Source organism: Pseudonaja textilis, chromosome 3 (genome assembly GCF_049901715.1).
Source record: "Pseudonaja textilis isolate UNSWEBS1 chromosome 3, rPseTex1.2, whole genome shotgun sequence".
Lineage (NCBI taxonomy): Eukaryota > Metazoa > Chordata > Lepidosauria > Squamata > Elapidae > Pseudonaja > Pseudonaja textilis.
This window is the reverse complement of record NC_141992.1, coordinates 35,943,565-35,965,788: the sequence shown is the minus strand read 5'-3', so window position 1 is coordinate 35,965,788 and position 22,224 is coordinate 35,943,565. Positions and strand designations below refer to the sequence as shown.

General features: G+C 35.7%; 1 protein-coding gene across 1 annotated transcript in view; it reads right to left on the bottom strand.

Annotated features, from left to right (window-relative positions):
- SYT2 (synaptotagmin 2) overlaps positions 1 to 20,449 on the bottom strand; it is an 81,308-nt gene extending 60,859 nt beyond the window's left edge. Inside the window, exons 1-2 of the mRNA XM_087929281.1 lie at positions 20,311 to 20,449; positions 9,155 to 9,191 (exon numbers count right to left, since the gene is read on the bottom strand). The gene's annotated coding sequence lies outside the window, so the exon portion shown is untranslated. The remainder of the gene's footprint in view (positions 1 to 9,154; positions 9,192 to 20,310) is intronic.
- Between the last annotated feature and the right edge of the window lie 1,775 nt (positions 20,450 to 22,224).

The following is a 22,224-nucleotide window of genomic DNA, read 5'->3' as shown; positions in this document are numbered from 1 at the left end:
GTTCAAAGTTAATAGAGACTAAAAAATAAATAGCCACTTGTCATAAATAACCAATCATCTCTTATTTTTCCTCATATCTCTAAAATAGATACAACTCCCTGGAACTGGATCTACAAGTAGAGACACAAACTTTTAGTCTTTTCTGCCCTATGCCTGATGGAGCTTCCCTTTCTCAGATTGCAGCCATTTGTCCAGCTGCTGCAAGGTTTATGCAACAAGGGGATGAAGATTTTTTAAAATAAAGAAATATTACTGGCTTTATAACTAGACAATGCCTACTGATGACCCAAACAATATTATCAATTTTTGAGCTTCTGACCATAGTTAACGACAAAGTGGACACTCTAAAAGAGACTTATTCAGCTTAACTAATCATCCAAATACTACCGCTGAATCAATTAAAAACAAGCTCATGTGACTTAAAAGCAGATAAGATGGGTCCTAATTTGGAATCTAAAAGAGAGTGAGGAATAAGCTAAGAGGAGCATGCAAAGCAAGTTCCACCCTGCTTAGAAAAATTAGATGAAAGGCAAGCAAATCATAACTGTTACTTACAGTCAAATCTGATTACGCTACAAATCCAAAATAAGGAGAGGAAAAAGGAGATCCAGAAATGCAGCCATTTTCTTCCAGAGTCAACCTTTACACTGCAAGGTGGTTGATTGATTTGTAGAAGATTGAATGACTCCCATCCAGGAGAGACTCTAAATGAATTCTCCTATCATTTAAACACCCCACTATTCCTATCCTGTTGTTTAGAATGAAATCTTTTTTAAGCAAGTTTGATATGTTCACATTCCTGCATTGCACGTATTTCACACAGAGGGAGTTCGTTCATTAATAAGTCATCTTGGCATTCCTTTACTTCAAAGCTTAATTGTAGCAACATAAAAACAGGTAATTCCAAGGACATTTGCCACCACTGTCCTTGAGAAGAGACAGCTTAAATAAATAATCTGTACCTCCCACAGCAAATCAATTTTCTGAAGAACTGTTAAAGACAAACTTGATTAATTCTTTCAAGACCTAGTGAGATACTGGGCAAGTGTATATTATAAAAAGATAGACAATCTTAGGGAATTATTAGCAACAACGTGTACAGCTATTAAACCTCTAATAGAGCTGGTCACCCCAATTGCCCAAGAAAATACTGCCTACTTTGAGAAACAATCTCTGATGCATTCCCTGGACATGGAAAAGAACAACAGAGAGCCCTTGGGTTTAGTTTCTAACGTATGCTCTTGAATAAAATGTTACACTATACAAAAAATGTAAGTAATGGAAATAAAATACAGATCAGGAGAGGAAGCAAGATGTAGCCCAAATCTTGGAGAGTTACTAACTGTGGATAGAGTAGCACAGAATTCTACTCCATCCATGGTCACCCTTAGCTCAACACATCTAAAAATAGACACAAGCCCCAAATCACTTAGGGTTACAGTTCACAAAGAAATTCAAAATGTGCTAAGGAGAGAACCTGAGGGAAAAAATCATTATCATCTAGAGGTAAACTATCTCTTATTCTGAATTGCCAACCTGCAAAAGTGCATCACCCAAATTGCTGCTTTACTTCAAAACCACTGAAGCTTATACAATAGCAAGAGTGATGGTAGACAAATTTCAACCAGTGCATTTTTTTCAACTGAAGGAATTTTGGATGTCATTCCTGTTGAATGATCTCAATCATCCTCACTAATATTAAACACAAGTGTTCTGACCAATTACTGACTTAAAAATTGCTGGCTGGAAGAACAGAGTAACAGTTGACGTCCTTCCGTGATTTTATACACCTGGTTTTATATATCCTTCTACATACCATTCATGAAATTAGCAGTGTTTCAAATTGTGTGTGTGTGGTGTGTGTGTGTGTGTGTGTATATATGTTTTTATATATTATATATATATATATCACATGAAACAAGACTAGGCTGTTTTCAGACATTAAAGCCCATGTGAATAATGATCACCAACTGATCACACTCCATTTCCAAGGCAAATCTGATACTAGATTTCCATGCCCTGTCAAGAAACAAGTTAATTTTGAGATGAGGCAGAATAGAAGGCTGAATTGCGCCAAGGTTGATACTAAGGAAATATCTACTTTTCTGAATTCAGTACAGGTCTTAAATTCAGAACAAAACTTGGACAAACTCCATTTCCTCCTTTTCCAAGGTCCAGATAAAATCCTGACCCTATATACTGATCTGTGCACTGTACGCAAAACCCAGAGAAAAAATTAATGGGTAAACTTCCCAGTAGAAACTGACAGCAAATAAGTTCAAATTGGTTTTATTCTTATTGTTGACATAACAGAAAATAACTGATGGCAGAATGGCCCAAGGTCAACCATACCCCAAAACCCTCCAAACAAACCACTAAAATGTTAAAAATTAAGTGATCACCTCAAACTAATAGCCTCCCTTAAAAGCTTCCTATACTTCTAAAATGGCCAGAACTAAATTTCAGCAAAAGGGACAAATTCAATTTTCTTTTGGAATACAGTGTATGGTTGTTAAAAAAAAAATGCAAATTCCAATTCAATATTTCTATTCCAGTTTTAGTTTGGAAGGATTTTTTATGCAAATCTGCTAATCATAACCAGAATCTTCCAAATTTACAGTTATTGATATTCTAGCCTTTGAAAACTTTCCACTATTGCAAGATCCAATCTGGGTCAGTCACCATGACCAGAGGTTTACTTTTCTGAGCTTTTGGACTTGTGCTGAATCCCATCTTCAGGGAACTTCTCTCTACTGGAATATGTGATGCCTTCTTATTGGCTGATTGGATTGGTGGTGTTGATAGCTGGCAATTGGCTGTTGTTTCCTTGTCTAGCTAAACCCTAAGTACCTAAGAAGCTTTTCACTATGGCCTCCAGTGTTAGTATCAGAAATCAAATTTATGCTGTATTTTCTTTGTCCATTTTTCCCTAGAATTAGATCCTGTACTTTACTTTTATTTTATTCATTTGAAAGAGATGGTGTATGCATTTTAAATACAATCATATATACATTTTAGAACATATTTTCTTAAATTCATTGAACAGGTTATTACCTTTCTGCAAATTGAGAATATCACAAGTTTTGCCCAATCTGATTTTTCAGGAATGTGATGGAAAGTTAATAGGTTCACTGAGGGTTTCTTTCCTGAAAATGCATTATACTTCTCTTAATTTGGGTACTCAAATAAATATTGCCACTCCTATTATATTAATAATGATCTGTTTAACAATGTATTCAAACACATGTTTTCAATCCTTACAGCTTGATAAATAAGGCTATCATTTGCTATTGCTGTTATTGTTAACTTAATGTGGTGACCGCTGCCAAAGATTTGGACTTAGCCTGAAATGAGATTTGAACTAAGTACTTCTTGTATGGAGTATAGTGTTTACACTTAGTTACAGCAGCACATCCAATCTCCATGATATCTCCACCATCTGAGTTGTGCTATGTGATACACCTCATGGCATTCACTAGAAACCAGCTGCTATGTGATCATTGATTTTTACAAAGAAGATGACTGATGAATACCAATAGAGTAGTAAGAAGACGAAAGGAAATATGCAACAAACTGTTTAACAGGATCATTCGGAATTGTCCAGAGATTATTGTTTAGAGATGAGGGCATTATGGACTTGTCCAGTCTGGATCAATTACATGGTCAACTTCCTAATTAGAAAGCAGTGGCACTATCTTTTATTCTTTTTATTCTAGTAAATGGAATATCTGAATTGTTATTAACTACTTCTCAGAGACAGTGTTTGACTGGAAGTTGCACAAATGGATCATGGTTCTTTTTTAATTTTTATTTTTCCTAAAGCAAACAATTTGTATTCATTCTATCCCCCTACCTTCTCCCACCAATTCCAAAGTGGTTACTGGATTATTGTTCCCTTGAATTTTAGGGCTGGAAGGCACCTTGGTGATCTTCTAATCCACTACTTCTCCAGGGCGGGAATTCTCAGATCATCCTAGACAAATTGTTGCCCAATTTTTTTTTTGAACACTTTAGCAGTGAAGCACTCACAACTCCAGGAGGCAGTTTATTCCACTGCTTAATAGCTTTCATGATCAACTAATTCCTCCTTATTTCAAACATGAATCTGTCTCTATAAAGCTTAGACTTGGGGTACTCTGGAAAAGAAATCCACATCTTCCTCTTCTTTTGATATGTGGGCCAGCTAACATGTTTGTGATTAATCTTGTCTATAAGGAAGCATTGTGCTATGATGGTCAGAGATATGCATGTTATAGATATTTAGACACAATTGATATACAACTTCCAGAATTCTCCACTTACATTAAGAAAAATGTGTTGAAAACTGCAGTTCCAACATGGGAGATTGCCACAGTTGATAAGTTAGAGTTAAACTATACTATGGTTGTTCACACAGTCAGCCAGATACTTAAACTGGATTGGCATTTTCTCTACCTATTAAATCCTTCTCAAGGATCTGGGATATGATGGTGATGGTGGTGATTACATTGACCAGTGCCAGATCTCATTTGGGAGTTCAATAGGACTAGTTACAAGTTTATTTGTATAGTATATTTATTATATTTATTATTTTAAGAAAGTGTTGGCTAAAGAATCCTCTGATGCATCCCCTTCTTCACTGATAGTCACAATGTACTTCATGGCTTTAGCAGGATTGTCCTAGGAAGTTAAAATAATGTGTCACTTTGTCCTAAACAAAACAACTAAGAAGTCTGAAGTGTCGGAAAGTGTTGGAGTATTACAGACAGTACTCTCACAGCCAATATTGCCACAAACTGAAGGTGACTCTAGGGTTGTATATTCATGAATTTAAAAAATCATTTTTGGGGTATCTTATTCTGTTAATATCCATTCAATGTGAAGTGGCTTAAGTGATTAGGAGCAAAATAGAAAAAAGAAGATATATATTAATTTATGGCTTTTTAAAAAAACACACCCTAATTAAATCATACTAAGAGGGCAACTGGATAGCTACATTCCATATGTTTTCAGGGATTCATAATAGAATCAGAGACAGCATATGTGCTTGGAGCAGAGGAGAAAGTAGAAAGAAAAAAATAATATAATTCAGAAATAAGTGAAGTAGTGTTAGCAACCAAGCTTTGATGGTTCTTTTCAACTGATCATAGATAAAACATAATTATTTCATAGAACAATTCTGTTTCAAGATCTACCATTGGGGATAAATCTGTAACAAAAAAATAATTGTTTTGGTTTATGAGTAACGTTTTCTCTTTCCAAGTGCGTTTGGCACTCACAAAGGTCATACCGCTTTGCTGACTTTCCTGACAGAACCCCATGACATAGTGGTTTATTAATAGTCCTAATTATTGCTATTTATGAATTACTGGAATTACTGCCATCTGTCACAGGCACCAGTGTTTGCCAAGCAGGGCTGCACTTGGTTAAATTATCATACAAACCACATCTAGAATATCAACAAGAAATGGCCCTAAAGTGCATCTATGTGCATAATAAAGTTATCTTGGGATGGGAGGGTATACTGCAGTCTCTATTCATGTGATAAAAATATCTCTCTCTAGACATTATTATGGATTTGCTGTGGCTGCTTTCCAGATTATTGTCTCTTTCAAAATTTCCAGTTAGCACAGTCTTTGGTCATGTTCTCTAGGCATTCTGATAGTTGGTACCAACATATCTGAAGGATGCTTAAAGTCATTGCAAAACAAAAAACAAAAAACACTCCACTTTTGACACTCCAAATGCATTGTTTCCTAATTAATTTGCAAACAAGTGATAGGAAATGATACATGAAAAGAATAAGGTCCAAAAGATTCCCTTTTATTCCTTTATATCTCATCTTGATTACAGAATCCCATAGGGAAGAGGAATGCATATGTTTTTTCCTAGTGCTTACTGTAAATCCAAGTACTGTGTATATGCGTGCATGTGGTGAGGAGGGTAATGTAAATTCAAGTTTTTTTTAATGGGAAGCATGACACAAATATTTCAAATGAACACAAATCATATAGATCAGGCTTCATGCTGTTATGGCTTATAAACAATCATTTATGACACAATGTTTTATATGAACTAAAATTGAAATTTATTTCCTAGACTGTAGATTTATGTGATGCATCATCTAGGCTTTGGCTGTGATTAGGACAGGAACTGACAATGAATTGACCCCCAACTATTGTTAGTTCAGAATTCCTTAGTTTGGCCATGCTAGGTAGAGATGATGGGGTTTAACATTTTATAACATCTCTGGATAAAAAACAGGACTTTATAAATTGTAATTCTCTGAAAGAGAATACTTTCACTTCCTGATTAATTAGCTTTTGAAAGTTATTGGATATTGTTCTATATAGTCATTAGCTGTTAAGCTGTTGTTTTTAGAAACAGGCTGACATATTAAGCAAATTCTTGCTCAAATCATGATTAATGTTTTTTGCAATTAATTGATCTGGAACGTGACTCTTGATTTGTCCAGACCTAGAATGGAAGGTTATTTCAAAGTTATTCTCACTTCCTCCCCCTGCTCATAGAAACAAGTTTAAAGTTGCTACAAAATGGAGCTACTCCACCTACATTATATTTGCTATTCCTCTTAAGCTCTCTCAGCTTCTTTGCCATATGAAGGATGTGTGGAAAGGGATACAAAGCCTCAATTAGATCACCACAGATAATTTTCATTTTCTGTTTGTTCTGTATACTATTGGTTGGGGAGCAGGTAGAATTGTGCAATGTATCTGTGGATTGATATGCTGGTTGTCTAGCCCCAGAATCTCACCATGACATATACATACATTTTCATATATATAATACACAGAGTATATTCTACACGAGAGTCAGTTTAGACTGATAGTTAAAGGTATCTGGTTAGAAAATAACTAGCAGTCATAATTCTCCCTTAAGCACAAAGCAGGCTTGTTAATGTACACTCAGTAACCCTAGGAAGAAGGCAAACATGTTGTCAAAAAACAACAACCATTGTCATGTCCAGGCAGTTGCCAGGAGTCAAAAGAAAGTCAAAAGTATTTTGGAGGAATAGTTTACATCCTGTTTTTTCAGTCATTCAAGTCAGTGAATGCAAAGGTCAAAGGAAGTGATGAAGGAAGGTAGCTCCACAAAAGCAAGTCTGCAGTAAGCAGATTCAGAACACAGGTTGGTGGTAACAAGTGTCCATCTTTCTGAGTTTCATAATTCAGTACCACGGAGAGCAATTCTTGCAGCCCAATTACAGTGTATCTGGAGCCACTAGACTGCATTCTCATAACATGGCTGCTCTACTCAGTACTCAGTGATGCAGTAGCTGATGATCAAAGGAATCCCAAGGCAGTTAACTTGACGATACTGAGAGATTCTCCTGTTTAGGGTTGTGTTTTGGAGAATTGTATTAAAAATAAAATAAAAAGCCATTTGAGGACAGAAACAAGTAAGTGTTGTTCTCTTCCTACATATTTCAGAAAAGGGTGTTTAACAAAACAAAAAATAAAGTGTAGAGTACCTTGAGATGCCTTATCCCACAAGACTGGATGTAGATTCCCACTGATATGCAAGTAGCTAAAAATCTTTATGCTTTCCTGTATCTGCTGTGCTATATTATAATCTTGATCAAAGTAGGAATCTGAGGCTGAGAATATTTTCACTAATCTAAAGTCCACTTCTGAGAGAATGCTTGGCAGATCTCTCTTGATTTTATAACACAAAGTTGCAAATCTCAGATAGAAAGGTCTAATTCCATTTTCTCCTTAAAGTTGATACCATTAATTTTTAAGAGATTTGAAAGCATGACAAAATTCTTCTTTACAAAGAAGTAAAAAATAAATGGTGGAAGTCATGCATATTGATGTGGTCAAAAATAATGGCCAAAACTTTCTCCACCTTTTAAATACACTACCCAGATTGCCCTTGTAAAGAACTTCCATTTTAAGCACTAACTAAATATCTGCAAATTTTACTAAAAAATCTGGCTTAAAAGTTTACTATCCATGCTGACATTGCTCTTTTTTGTTTGTACATTTAGCTCTTCTTTAGAATCAGGATGGGAGATATGCAGTTAGTTGTCATTATAACCTAAAGCCCATGTAAAACTTGTGGGAAGAGGCATTAGCATCTTCTTGCCACACTCTTTAAAATTCTTCCTTAGAGGTATGCTGCCTTCAGTATAGCAATGCAGCCATCATTACTAGATTCCATTGGCAGTTTAGGTTTCTGTACAAATAAATACCTCTGGGGTGGAAGGAAGTTTATTTTAGATGGCCACACATTAGGTTTAAATATCTCTTGGCCAACAAAGTTTTTGCCCCCAGCCAAGCCCAGCCCAGCCCAGCCCAGCCCAGCCCCAGTGTTCATTTGATTGTTTTAAAAAAATCTTATATAGTTTGCAATGTACTGCCAAATATATCCTTAACTGAGATTGTATGATGATATGGGTTTGAAACAATCATTTACTGTCCCAAGCTTCTTTTAAATGGAGCATTTTTGTTTAGTAGAATTCAGGAAATGTCAGAGTATGTGGAATGTGCTATCTGGAGGTTTCAGTAATGGATGGCATTTTAATAATTTTAAAAAAATCAGTAATGTGTAGCATTTTAATAAAAAAATCACTTTCATATTGGGTATAAATGAAATGTTATATTAGTCTTTAGTTAAAGAGCAAAGATATCTCAGTAACTCCACACAAACAATATCTCCACCCAGGTTTGCTTTGATTATGTTACAGGGAGTAATGGATAGTTAGCATAACATCTGTTATGGGACATGACTGTGGAAGGGTATTGATGTGCTTGAATATTGGTATTGGAGAAGATTATTGGCAATGTTATGGATAGCCAAGAAAACAATCAGAGGTATAATAGAACAAATCATTCCAGGGTTCTTATTTAAGGCACACCAATGACTAAACTCAAATTATCCTATTTCAGAGAATGTGAAGATCTAGCTCGCTGGAGGAGGCTCTAATGCTGAAGAAGGTGAAAGAATAAAAAAGGGCAACGAGCTGCAATGTGGATGGATTCCATTACAGCTGTGATAGATGCACCATTGGAAGAGCTGAAGGACCAAACTGGGGATAGATCACTGTGGAGAAAATCTGTTTATGTGGTTACTAAGAGTTGACACCAATTTGATGGCCCTTAATCAATTTAACAACAGAACAACATATATTTTGATAAAAATAGCTACTCACCAGCAATCTGATGTCAGTATCTGGATCACAACTTGAGCTGTAAGTAAGCATAAATGCAAATATAATATAATATAATATAATATAATATAATATAATATAATATAATATAATATAATATAATATAATATAATATAATATAATATAATATAATACAATATAATACAATATAATACAATATAATACAATATAATACAATATAATAAAATATGATATAACATTTACTTTCAACTACCAAATAGTCAAAACTGATCTATGCAATTAAGTAAGAAGAATTCATGGAAAAACCAGTAACTTTAAAAACATGATTTCCAGGGAAGTAGTAATTTTGGTTTATTATATAATGGTGCACATTATAAAATACTTTTACTTTTACATTCAAATGATATTTCTAATCTAATTGTGACATGCCAATCCAAAAGATATCTTGAAAATAAATGTAATTTTAATGCTATATAAGTGTAAATAACATACTCTCCGGATCCATTATTATTCCTTTTTCAGTTTTGAATAAATCAAAATCTATGATGCAATTGTTCCTTTCTTAAAATAGTCCTTTTAGGGCAGGCACTTGAAGGGAATTTCTTTACATCATACAATGAGATCATCATGTATACGCTGGTGTTTATACACAGCAAGAAAATTATATTACGACCAATAAATGCTTTTTTATAGTACAGGATGGAAATAACAATATATTAAATCTGTGATGATTCATAGTGTTTTATGTATCTTGTGGACTGGCTTTAATCAATACACCATTATTCTTAATTTTACTGATTTCAAATTGCCTTTCCCTACTCCTAATGGCTCATGGCCAATCCTTTGGCAATATCCTTAAGAATGAGCAACCCATCTTTTATGGTTTTGTACTTGCTTGTACAGATTTATTTTTTTCTATTTGTTCCCCTTGGCTCTTTCCGTGCTGCACACAATGATTTTGCTACTGTCTTCTTTAAAGAATTACTGTTTCTGTGACTAATCTTAGAAAATTGTAAACTTAGTTTTATGAGATTCTGAAGACCCATCCTTTGGGGCAAATCCTCTACTTGATTGCTGAACAAAAACTCGGGAAAATCCTTCTTCCTTGAAAATGTATGTCCTCCACAACTATACTGTATTCTTGAATGTGAACTCCCTCCAAATATAAAGGCTAACATCATGTTCAGAAACCTGCCATTCACATAGACAAGATATTAAAGTAAGTTCTTTTGGGGGCTTTTATTATATGTATTAGCTACATGAATGACTGTGATGCCATAGATTTGTAGGCTGTTAAAGTTAAAATTGCCATAAACTCAAATGGAATATTAATGGGTAGTTCAACAAAACCTAATACACAGTCAGTATTTTAAATACTTTCTGCTGTCTAAAGAATTCTACAATCTTAGCACTAGCTTGCTATATCAATATGCAATTAATTCATTTGCTGACATGCTTGAATAAATATGATTACCCATTTCAATCTAACACTGCTTACAAATAAGCCCTAATTTCTTTTATTTATTTATTGAATTTATTGACTTAGCATTTTACCACAGGGTAACATATTAAAAAGATGATTAAAACTATACAACATCTATAAACAATACAAATAAAATACTGTAAAAATACAAATACTCCACCCTAACTAAAAGATGAGAAGGGAGACAGTAGGATGAGCAAGAGGAAGGGGGGGCGGAATCTGACAGATTCACAAAATACCTGTGCCTGAATCACACTCCATCAATACTGTCTTGTTTCTAGTTTGCCCAAATGTATCTACTGGCATTTAGCATAGTTATTCCAGGCAGAGAAAGAAGGAAAGGAAAAAAATACTGAAAGAATGCCTAATTAGGTTTGAATGAAAATGCACGAGTCTTGTAAGGGCTGAAAGAAAAAGCAAAGCTGCTGACACAGATTTTTTTCCAGGTTACTCTAAAAGCAAACTAATTCCTAAGCTGCAGGAAACTATATGGGTCAGGTTTTTTTGAAACAAGCTAATGCAGCAAAGAAGGGAGTAAAGTGTTTTCTATGTGACTTTGGTGGATAGACATGAATTAGTCCTATAAACTTGGAAGCAATCAGAAACTGTAGAACTGGACAGGGTGCTTCTACTCACTGCTTTCACTCCCCCAAGTCCATAAAAGCAGTCTGAAAATATCTTCAGTCAACTTAGAAACCTTGAATACAAGAACCAAAAGCATGCCTTTCTCCTGAGCTAACACAAGTCCTGTGTAGAACAGCAATAACACACACAAATTACATCCCTGTGCCATATTAAGAGGAAGGAAAATATATTATTACTCTTCCTCCCACGGCCTATATATCATGTTGAGTTCATTTGTCTGGTTATCTGCAAAAATTCATAACCTTATAAGGTTGGAGTTAAAAAAATAAACAAGGGACCTTTCCACTTGAAAAATCACTAAGACGTCTGCAGCTGAGGAAAGACAAAAGAAAATGGCCCAGCCAGAAACTCCAGAGAAGTCATAGCACTTCAGAAAACAAACTAGCTCCACAGTGATTTGAAATATATTAATCCTAAACCAGGAATAAATCATCCCAGTTGCCTAGCAGGAGAAATAGGAACAGGGGAGCGTGGAGCCAATCCTGGAGGTGGTTCTAGTTCAATAATATGTAATAAAGAGGGAGGAAATCAAGGTGAAATCTATATTTTGCCTTCTTTCCATGGTGCTTAAGGTAAAAGTAAAGTTTTTCCTGTCAAGTCGTGTCCAACTCTAGGGGACAATGTACATCTCCATTTCTTAGCTGATGGGGCCAGCATTGTCTGAAGACAATTTCCATGGTCATGTGGCCAGCATGGCTACAAGCCAAAGGCACATGGGACGTTGTAACCTTCCCACTGAGGTGGTAGCTATTCATCTACTTGCATTTGCATGCTTTGAAACTGCTAGGTGGGCAGGAGCTGAGGCAAGGAACGGGAGCCAAAGTTCAAACCCAGGCTGTCAGCTTTCCAGCTGATAAGCTCAGTGTCTTTAACCACTGAGCCATCGCGACCCTGTCCATGGTGCTTAGAATTATTTAAATGGGTATGTCATATCTTAATTGAAACTGAATCCAGTTCTCTTAACCTATAGTTCTCTTTATTTTATAAATTGGCTAACCAAGTGCTAACATTTTGGGTAGCAAAATAGCCTTATATTTCTCAGTAAAGTAAAAAAAATGTTAATGAATGCAAATCACTCTATGTCTCCCTCCACATTAGATGTGCACACATGCATGCACACACACACACACACGCACCCTGTGTGTGTGCACGTGTGCTTGTATCTACTGGATTCAATGCATTCTTGTTATTTCCTGAATATTTAAGTGCAGAAAAAAGGCCATTTTTATCTGTAAAAATGGTTCATACAGTGGAATTTTTTTTAAAAAAGTTGCAATTCTAAACATGCAAATAAGGAATTAATCCCAAGCAACTTTTCCTCCCTCCTTCACATCATCAACTGCAATATGACCTCAACCGTAGCTTCAGAAATGTGCTTGATCAGCATGGCAGCATGTCCTGAAACAAATCTGCCAAAGAAGATCATACACAGGCCTGCTCAGCCTGCTGATTTATCTATTATTAATTTTACTGCATAAGCCCTAATCCACAGCAGTTCTTTTTCATCAATCACTAGAATGTCAAAGAGGTGGAATTTCTGCTCCCTTATTAATTCAGGGTGCACCCTAGAGAGATCAGTATTGTTATTAAACACACAGGAAATGCTACTCCAAACTGCCACACCTTCCCTCAATTCTATAGGAATAAAATATAAACTGTACGTGAAAATATTATGTCAGAGAAGGCAAAAGGGTTAGATGAACTGATTACTATCATTCATTGGTTCAGCTTGAAATGGCACGCACGCTTTTACAAGGGTAAGCCAGCTTGAACCCAATGGGACTTATTTCTGAGTAAATAGGAAAATTAGGCACTTAGGCTTTTAGTAACACATGACTTGGCACCTGATAACTTCATAGGATTAAAACCAAACAAGGATGGTATTATTTCAGATTATTGAAACAGATGCATTTCTCTATGCCTTGTACCAGTAATTCACATTTTATTTCTTGGCAAGGCAGGAAAAAGCAAATCTTATCTATGTGCCAACTTGCTAACAAATATTAACATTTGCTAAGATCTAACAAGCTCACACAATATTTTGAATCCATATAGCCGTCCAGAGATTAGCCCAAGCTGTCATCAGATATCCCCAGAGTCTGTGCATAACAGCTGTATGGCTTGATGCTATGGGTGCAATGTACCCAAGATCCAAATAAATTCTGATACAAATATTAACTCAGAGGATAAAAGCAAGGAGGTCTGGCATAAGGGAGACAGAAGACTGTGCAGCCCCAAAGTAGTTATGATGCCTGGAAGATAGGTTTATCCTGGCCAGATGTGGGGGTTTAAGTTTACTTTTTCCTATCTTCTTATATAATTTCCTGTATAGCAAATTCCAAAACTGTTCTGAATAACTGAAGCCTTTCAGACTGGTGCAAATAAATGAAGAGCTAATCATTAGGAGAAGCTGGATCATTATAGAGTCTGCTTAAGTTCAGAGAAGTAATTGAAGTGAGAAACTTGTATCTTTAAATTGAATTTGGTCTTCCTAGTTCATAACTGTGAAGCATTCTCAAGCAGATTTTAATGGTTCCATATGGGCCAGGTGCTGTGGCCACTTCAAAGGCAATGAGATGCTCTCTTGTTTGATGGAATCCACAGCAAAAACAAAATCCATAACACAGAATACATACATACATACATACATACATACATACATACATACATTATCTGTCTGTCTATCTATCTATCTATCTATCTATCTATCTATCTATCTATCTATCTATCTACCTACCATCTATCTATTTTCAAATTTTGTAGCTGCCCATCTCACAAAACCACAAAGCTAAAAAGATTAATAAATACAAAAAATTAGTATTATTATTTTAAAAGCCTTAAAACTGTAAAAATCCAGCTTAAGGAATATTAATAATAATAGACCCACCTCTCTAACTCATCAGTACCCTGAGCTCCCCATATAGGCTGTTGTTCATTTGTTTGTGCTTCCCACCCCCTTCTCTTTTCTTTTTCTATTTTTTTAAATCATATTTAAATCATGTTTAAGACTTATTTGGTTTAATTTTGTTATTCTAGTGTTATCTGGTATTGCTTATATTTTGTGTTCTTCCAAAGTTGTTGTTTAAATTAAGATTCTTTTAAAATTCTAAAAATAGTTTGAAAAGGAGATGACTTTTTAGTGATGCACAGATGGCACAGCCACATATCACATTATATGATGGACAACAATGATGGCATTATGGAGCACACATATGATAGAGCAAGACATTCTGCAATGGGATAGTAGGGAAATATATTGGGGGGAAGGACTGCCTTTTTTGCCTTAAGTAATAATAAAGTCACTATAAACATACAAACAAACACACACACACAATTCTTCTGAGAAACAAAGCATAGGTTAAAAGAAATCATACTACTATAATTGTATAAGAATCTCATTCTTTATTCACATATCTGCCTGTTTTTTATAAAATAAGGAGTGGCTACAGATTGACACACAAAGCCTATCCTTCTTCTCCTTATCCCATAGCCCTTTATTTTTTATGGTATTTCTTTTCCACACGCACTTATTATCACAAAAAGAACTTAGTTGGAAAACAAGGATAATGGTAGCAGTCAAACAGGCAAAATAATGCATTTCTTCATGCACAAGTCAGGTGTGCATTTTACCTCTGTAAATGTGCTTGTAAAGAATGCATATACTGAAAACAGTAATCATAAAGCAGGCAATAACACTACATATTCTGTTTCAGATTTTCAAGGATCATAAACTTTTTTGCCAAACCAAGTACACTTATAACTCGCCACCTCTGTCTAATCTGAGAGGTTTTGTCTTTTGTATGAAGTCATTGCTTATGACCTAACAAAAAGGGAATGGGATAAATTTAGATAATTCCTACAAGTTAGGCATTCAGACAAATCAACTACCATTAGGCACACTGAAATAAGCCATATTTTCACACAATTCAAAGGAGACAATAAAAAAATCTAAAAAGGAAACAAAAAAACCAAACAGCTCCTCTAAAGCAACCAGCACCTGGATAAGCAGGGATAACACCAGACAAACAACCTTGAAGAAATCAAATACCCTAGTCAAAGAGCTACCAAAAGGAAATATAGGATATACATCTAGCAGACAAATACATCTGTGATGAGTTTCATCGTTAGAATCCATGTGAAAGTAGATTTGTATGTGGGGAAACAAAAGAGAGATAGATAGATGTTTTAATTCTTTCACGTCGGGCACAGTGTACAGTTCTACCCAACATTGGTTTTTAGATATTTTTGTTAAAAGTAAGCCAGTTTTCAGAAAATAAGTTCACCTCATTTATGAGGAAGGCAAGAAGGACTGTGGACTCTGTGTAGATTTTGACCCATGGGACATAGAACTGCAGTGAGGCATGAAATGGAATGAAATAATTTAATGTGCTGATTTTTGATCTGACCATTTGGTAGAATAAATATTATTTTACCTTCACCAAAAGAAAGCAGAAAGCAGAACTCCAGCAGTTTGATCTATAGATTTCTGCTTATCTCAAATAATATTTTGTATTTATAATTCCATGAGACATTTGTATGTGTACATAATATCACGGGGGAAATGTCCGAGGTACTGCAATGCAGTGGCTGCTTTTTAAAAAGATTTTTTCCCTAAAAGTTACAATAAAACCTATCTAATCTAATCTATTCTATTTTATATTTCTGGGCAACAGAAATTCTTCTGAGTGAATTACAGTTATAAATATAATAGCTTGAAATCAGTGCTGCTTTGGAATAGCAGTTTTTCAATCCAGGTATATTTTATTTTAAAAAGACATTAAACCCCATCTTTCAATTTAACAAGGATTCCTAGTTACTTACCTTTAAAATTATAATTACACATCAAATACAATAAAATTTAAGTGCATTGTGGAACATTGAAGCATTCATCAAAAGAATTCAGAGGATTAAAAGAAAACAATAAAACAGGAAAAGAGTAATTCATCATAGACGAAACATGAAAGTTACATATACAAGTCTTGACAACTAAAAGCTAGGGGGGGCCAACTTATTCCATCTGCAAAGAGAATGTCATCATTTAACAGTATAATAAAATAATTTCTTGTTCCCAGCATCTGTATCTCTGGCACCTAGACTAAATGTTTAGCTGCAAATGTAATGGGTAGATGGGCCACATTTCCCAGCCATCATGTCTGCTGTCCTTTGCAAAATCCATACCAAAATTGCTGATTAATTTCAAAATATCATTGACCATATCCTATGAAACATCAGCCAATTAGATGTCCAACAACTTGCTGAGATAACTCCAGTGTGAGATTACAAATTCTCAGTTTTGAATCAACAAGAGACACCTTGAACAATTTCTAGAGCTTTATTGACTTTTTTCCTCTTCTGGGTAGAGGCGCAAGGGCAATGAGACAACGATTGTACAGAGTTTTATACACTCAAGACCCCAAAACCTCCCACCTTCATCACTGCCCCATTGGTTAAAATGAGCATTGGAAGATTCTCAGATGCTTTTTAGGATGATGCCTGGGTTTACAGTCTAACGCCATAGTAACATGCTTAACAATCATTTACTTAACATTTGTTTATTAGTTGCTACATCTGGCCATGTTTACACTAACTAGTATCTTTTCTGGGTCATCATGACAACTATCCTCAAATAGACTTCTGCTTAAGGTTATGCTGAACGGATTTCATTTTGTCTGCACTTCTATCTGTGTTAATGTTTCACTGGGGTTTTTAAGGTTATATAGAAAAACATATAGAAGAGAAATATGTTGATCCTTTTACATTTTTCTTTTACAGGAATAATTATTTCTTCTTTTTTACTTCTCATATCCAGGAATTCCTGGCAGAATTCCCATTGACACAGATAATTATCACCAGGTAGTCTGTCAAAAAGGAACTTCAGCTTCTGCACCAGTCTTGGTTGTAGAGTCTTGGTTGTATCTAAGTATTATCTATTCCAATATTATCTTTATTGTCATCTGAGTATTTGCTCTTGCACATAAATGGTCTACTATCACTAGCAAAAACTTTAACGTACCCACTACTGGCGTCTCAATGTAATCCACTTGTATTAGCTGAAATGGCCAGGTGACCAAGGTCCTTCCCCCTGCTATCTGCTGACTCATAACCTTTTTATTTACTTTCACACAATGCATACACCTCCTTCCCACTTGCATTGCTATCATATACATTTTTCCTTTTTACAAAATCTATTAATACTTGTGTTCCCTCATGCACTCTATTGTATGTTTCATAACTGGCTTATTTACAATTTAATATTTACTCCTTTGTTTTCCATTTTCCCTCAACCTTCTCTGTCCCTTCTTCTATCATTTGTTTCTCCTCATCATTCGTGAACTCGGGTTTCACATTACATTCCAGAGTAGAGATTAAAACCATCAACCCCCAGTCATGCAGTTTCCTTTGCAGTCTCATCCACCAATCTATTTCCTCTCTTTCGAGGCTCCCTTTCTACATAATACTCTATATGTACAACTTCTTGTTTTATTTTACTTCTTTCCCTTTATTGGTTGTCAGTTCTCTCTCCATCCATATCTTACCAAAGATTTGTAAAATCCCATAAGCATATTTTACATCAATATAAACATTTCCAATTTCATTTGTTAAGTAAGGGGAATATCTTCACAAGTGATTAATGGTTAACTACCTCCAGAACTTCAGCAGTGTCTCCATTAATCATTAACCACTGTATACCCATTCCTTCTTTTCCCTTTTCTACTCATTTTCTACTTTTTCTATTCATCAATAAATAAGGTAATGCCACCTTCTCTGGGGCTTTCATCCAATTCCTCTCTTACACAACATGTTCTACATTTTCCCATTCCTTCCTCTTCCCCCTTGACAGGAATCTAGCAGGATTCAAATTCCTATCAGTCTAGAAAACTAATTTCTCCTGAGATAAAAAATTCCTCATATTTCCATAGCCCAGAATTTATGAGTCACTTGTGAGCTTTCTGCATCAGGATTGTTCTTACCTGATGAGGACAGCTCACCACCCAAAAGTTAATTTCCTCCACCAGTAATGCGGTAGCAGCCACAGCATGACCCAACCACACACTACAGGATCCATATTTGACAAATATGCTACTGGTTCCATCTTTCCAGCCCATGTTTGAGCTAACGCTCCTTTAGCTATTCCACCCTCTTTCCATTTCATTCCCCATGATTCTTCTTCCAGCAATTTTTATACAGGAATTTAACCTTTCCTATATATCCGCTTATCATCAATAAAGAATTAAATCTCTCCACTTAAGGGAGTTTAATAAAATCAAGTCGAATGCATTGAAATGGTCTTATGCTAAAGTTGCCTAAGTAGACCTTGTTTACTAACTCTTTTATGCACTATACATTTCTCACATATTTCTCACAATCCACGGCATCTATAGGCTTCTACAAACAATTCACATCATACCTTAGTCCCCTAATTACTATCCTGATGATTTTCTCTTCCCATCTACAACCCCCCCTTCCTACTTCTCTCACAAGGCAAAAAGTACAGGAGGGGGGAATATAGGGAGGGAAAATATTAAACTACACAGAAATCTCACCTCTTTTCTCCACTGAGCACCATTCAACAAACAATTCTCTCTGTATTTCTCTCTAACTCACAGATATTTTCTACAACTTTCTCTCCCACTTCTCCATGGGATCTTTCTCATTCCTCATTTCTTTGCCTTGCTATTGCCTTTACAACAACAAAACCTTGCAGCTTACTGTTTCTTTTTACTAAAAGGAATCCCTCTAAGGGAATTAACACATAGGCATTCACAGGTCTCAGGATCAACTTGCCTTATCACTCCTATGAGCCTTAGGACATTTCACACACACTCACATTTGTACTACAATCAGACTTTTTGTGTAAACAATTTCACATACAAATATTTTATTTCATGCTTTCTCCATGCAAACCATCATAATTATTCCAGGGAGCTTTTTCACAAGCTGATGAGTTCCATTTTCTAAATACTTTTTGTGTAGAGGGTCTCATCCTCCCTGCAGGTTTGGAAATGATTATACACAGACACATTCACACACTATTAAACAACATTTCCAGACCTGGGGAAGTTTTGTCCCTTAAATTCTCCATTCTTTCTATCCTTGAGTGACCTGTAGGTCATTCTTCAAGCAGTGGGTTGAGCCATACATATCACAATCAGTTCAATCCCATTCACTCCTACATGCTATTATTATAGATGTGCATCTAAGAATGTTTAACAGGACATTCACATCAAAATATAACTATCTGAGTCTTCCCATTTAGACAGGCTTTTATTTTTTTGCCTGTAAACCCCAGGTGGGAAGACCACCAAACTTTTCTTCCTTACTCTTAGTTCTTTCAGAGCTTTCTGGCTATATTCTCAAGATCTTTATAACACTACAGTATTTCTTTTTTTCCATTTCTTCTTCCTACCACACATAACAGCATAAATTAACAAAATCTTCTTTGGTCAGCCCCAATGTCTTACTATATGAAGGGGCTTTCCAATTATTTAAGCACTAGCTTTTTACCTGTCTCTGCCCTAAGGATATTTTATCTCTTCTAACAACTGGGTTCTCAATTTCTTTTTTCTCAAACACCCTTTTTAGGGCATCTACCCAATATAGGTCAGATTCTCCACATTTATTCCATCTATAATTTTGGTTCTACTAAACTAAATCCAGCCAAGTCCCTGTGCAGTATTTATCATTGTCATTTTATTCAATTGCTTAGCATATGGACTAAGCCATTATTCTCCATTAACTCAACAATTCCCCTAATGGAGAGATGTGGGGAATAATATTCTTTATTATTCCCAGGATCCCTAACAACGTTTCCATTTCGAGCTCCCATATTTCACCCAAGACTTCATCTATTCCCCCCTTGAACACCTTTACCCTCAGTCACCACTCTACATGTCTAACCTCTGGCCAATCCAGTTACCTGGGTATGACAATGCAGAGGAAAGCTTAATAAACACCAGCACCTCCCTCTAGTGCAACCAACATACCACCATCATTCATTCAAGGAGAAATAACCACCAGTGAGACTACTCAGTACCCAGTACCTACTCACCTGTGCCAGTGCTGGACTATCCTGTTCGGGTGACACCTCCCTGGTTGTTCAGATCTCCCCATCGGTTCATTTTCGTGAAGAGTAATCCACTGCTGGAGAAGAAGGAGCCTCCTGTCCCAGACACTAAACTCAGTGTGGCATGCCTCCAGGTTAAAGGCAGCTCCCTCTCCTCCAGAGGGCAGAGTCTTCAAATTCCTGTTTGGGCGCCAATTGTGAGATTACAAATTCTCAGTTTTGAATCAATAGGAGACATCTTGAACAATTTCCAGAGCTTAATTGACTTTTGCAAAAGCCGGCACCTTGTCCTCTTCTGGGTAGAGGCACAAGGGCAATGAGACAACGATTGTACAGAGTTTTATACACTCCCCAAAAACCTCCCACCTTCATCACTGCCCCATTGGTTAAAATGAGCATTGGAAGATTCTCAGATGCTTTTTAGGATGATATCTGGGTTCACAGTCTAACTCCATAGTAACATGCTTAACAATTATTTACTCAACATTTGATTATTAGTTGCTACATCCAGCCATGTTTACACTAACTAGTATCGTTTCTGGGTCAGTATGACAACAATCCTCAAATAGACTTCTGCTTAAGCTTATGCTGAATGGATTTCATTTTGTCTGCACTTCTGTCTGTGTTAATGTTTCACTGGGATTTTTAATATAGAAGAGAAACATATAGAAGAGAGATGTGTTGATCCTTTTACATTTTTCTTTTTCAGGAATAATTATTTCTTCTTCTTTACTTCTCACATCCAAGAATTCCTGGCAGAATTCCCATTGACACAGATAATTATGACCAGGTAGTCTGTCAAAAAGGAACTTCAGCTTCTGCACCAGTCTTGGTTGTAGAGAGTGCTCCTTGACCTACTTGCCAATGATATTAATGACATACATGCATACAAGATCAGCTATAAATTATAAACTTCAATGTTAGTGTTTTTTAATAACTATATCATCCCACTTAGGAGATATTTAGTGTCACCTGTTTGGACAATGCACCCATGAATATCTCCAATTTGTCAGGATTAAATTTACTTTTATTTTTATGCTCCCTAATCCAGTCCTTGGGATTATTGATCCCAAGGACTGGTTTGATAATTTCTTCGAGAAATTTCTTCTTCAAGAAATTGTGAATTAGTTTGCCATGCTTTCATGTAGATGGTTGGAAATACTGGGAACTCAGTGGACTCTTGTAGGTTTTTATAGCATTATAGCATTACGGCCAAGATGGAATACATTCTGGAATTATCCCACCAATTTAAAACAAATGAAATCATGGTTTATTTCTTAAGTCATAATTTTTTATGAACTTGCATGTTGGTCTTAAATATGCCATCAAAAGACTTTTTTTCTGAATGAATTCAGGGTGCAAGGAAAAGATGGGCCATTTAGCCATACTGGGCTAAAAGGTGTGCTATGATTTACAGAGTAACATAGACTAATTGAATCCTTTGTTGTGTCTGATGTTTATATAGCTGTTGTGTACTTGATTGAAGACAGAATCACAATTTGATGATTTCTGTAATAATTTATCTTTGAGTGTTTACCCATTAATGTTGGGTTCCTTGCTTTTCTTACAACAAGGACGTTATATTACGTCAGTTTTTCAAGATACGTCTTCTTACATTGCCTATTTATTCCCCCCCCCGAGTGACAGACACTGAGGAGCGCTGTATTTGATGGATTTACTTGTCACTGAGTAGACAAACAGGCCCACTGGGAAGGTTTCTAGTGCTGATCTGATACTTTCCCAGGTATTATTTTTGGCTGCTTATGGATGGCACCTCTTCTGATAATGCTTTTGTAGGAGATGTGCCAGTTACAGAAGCTTTTTTGGGTACAGATCCAATTCTGTACAAAATTTAAAATATTATGGTATTTTTCCTACTCTTCATTAACTTGCATCATC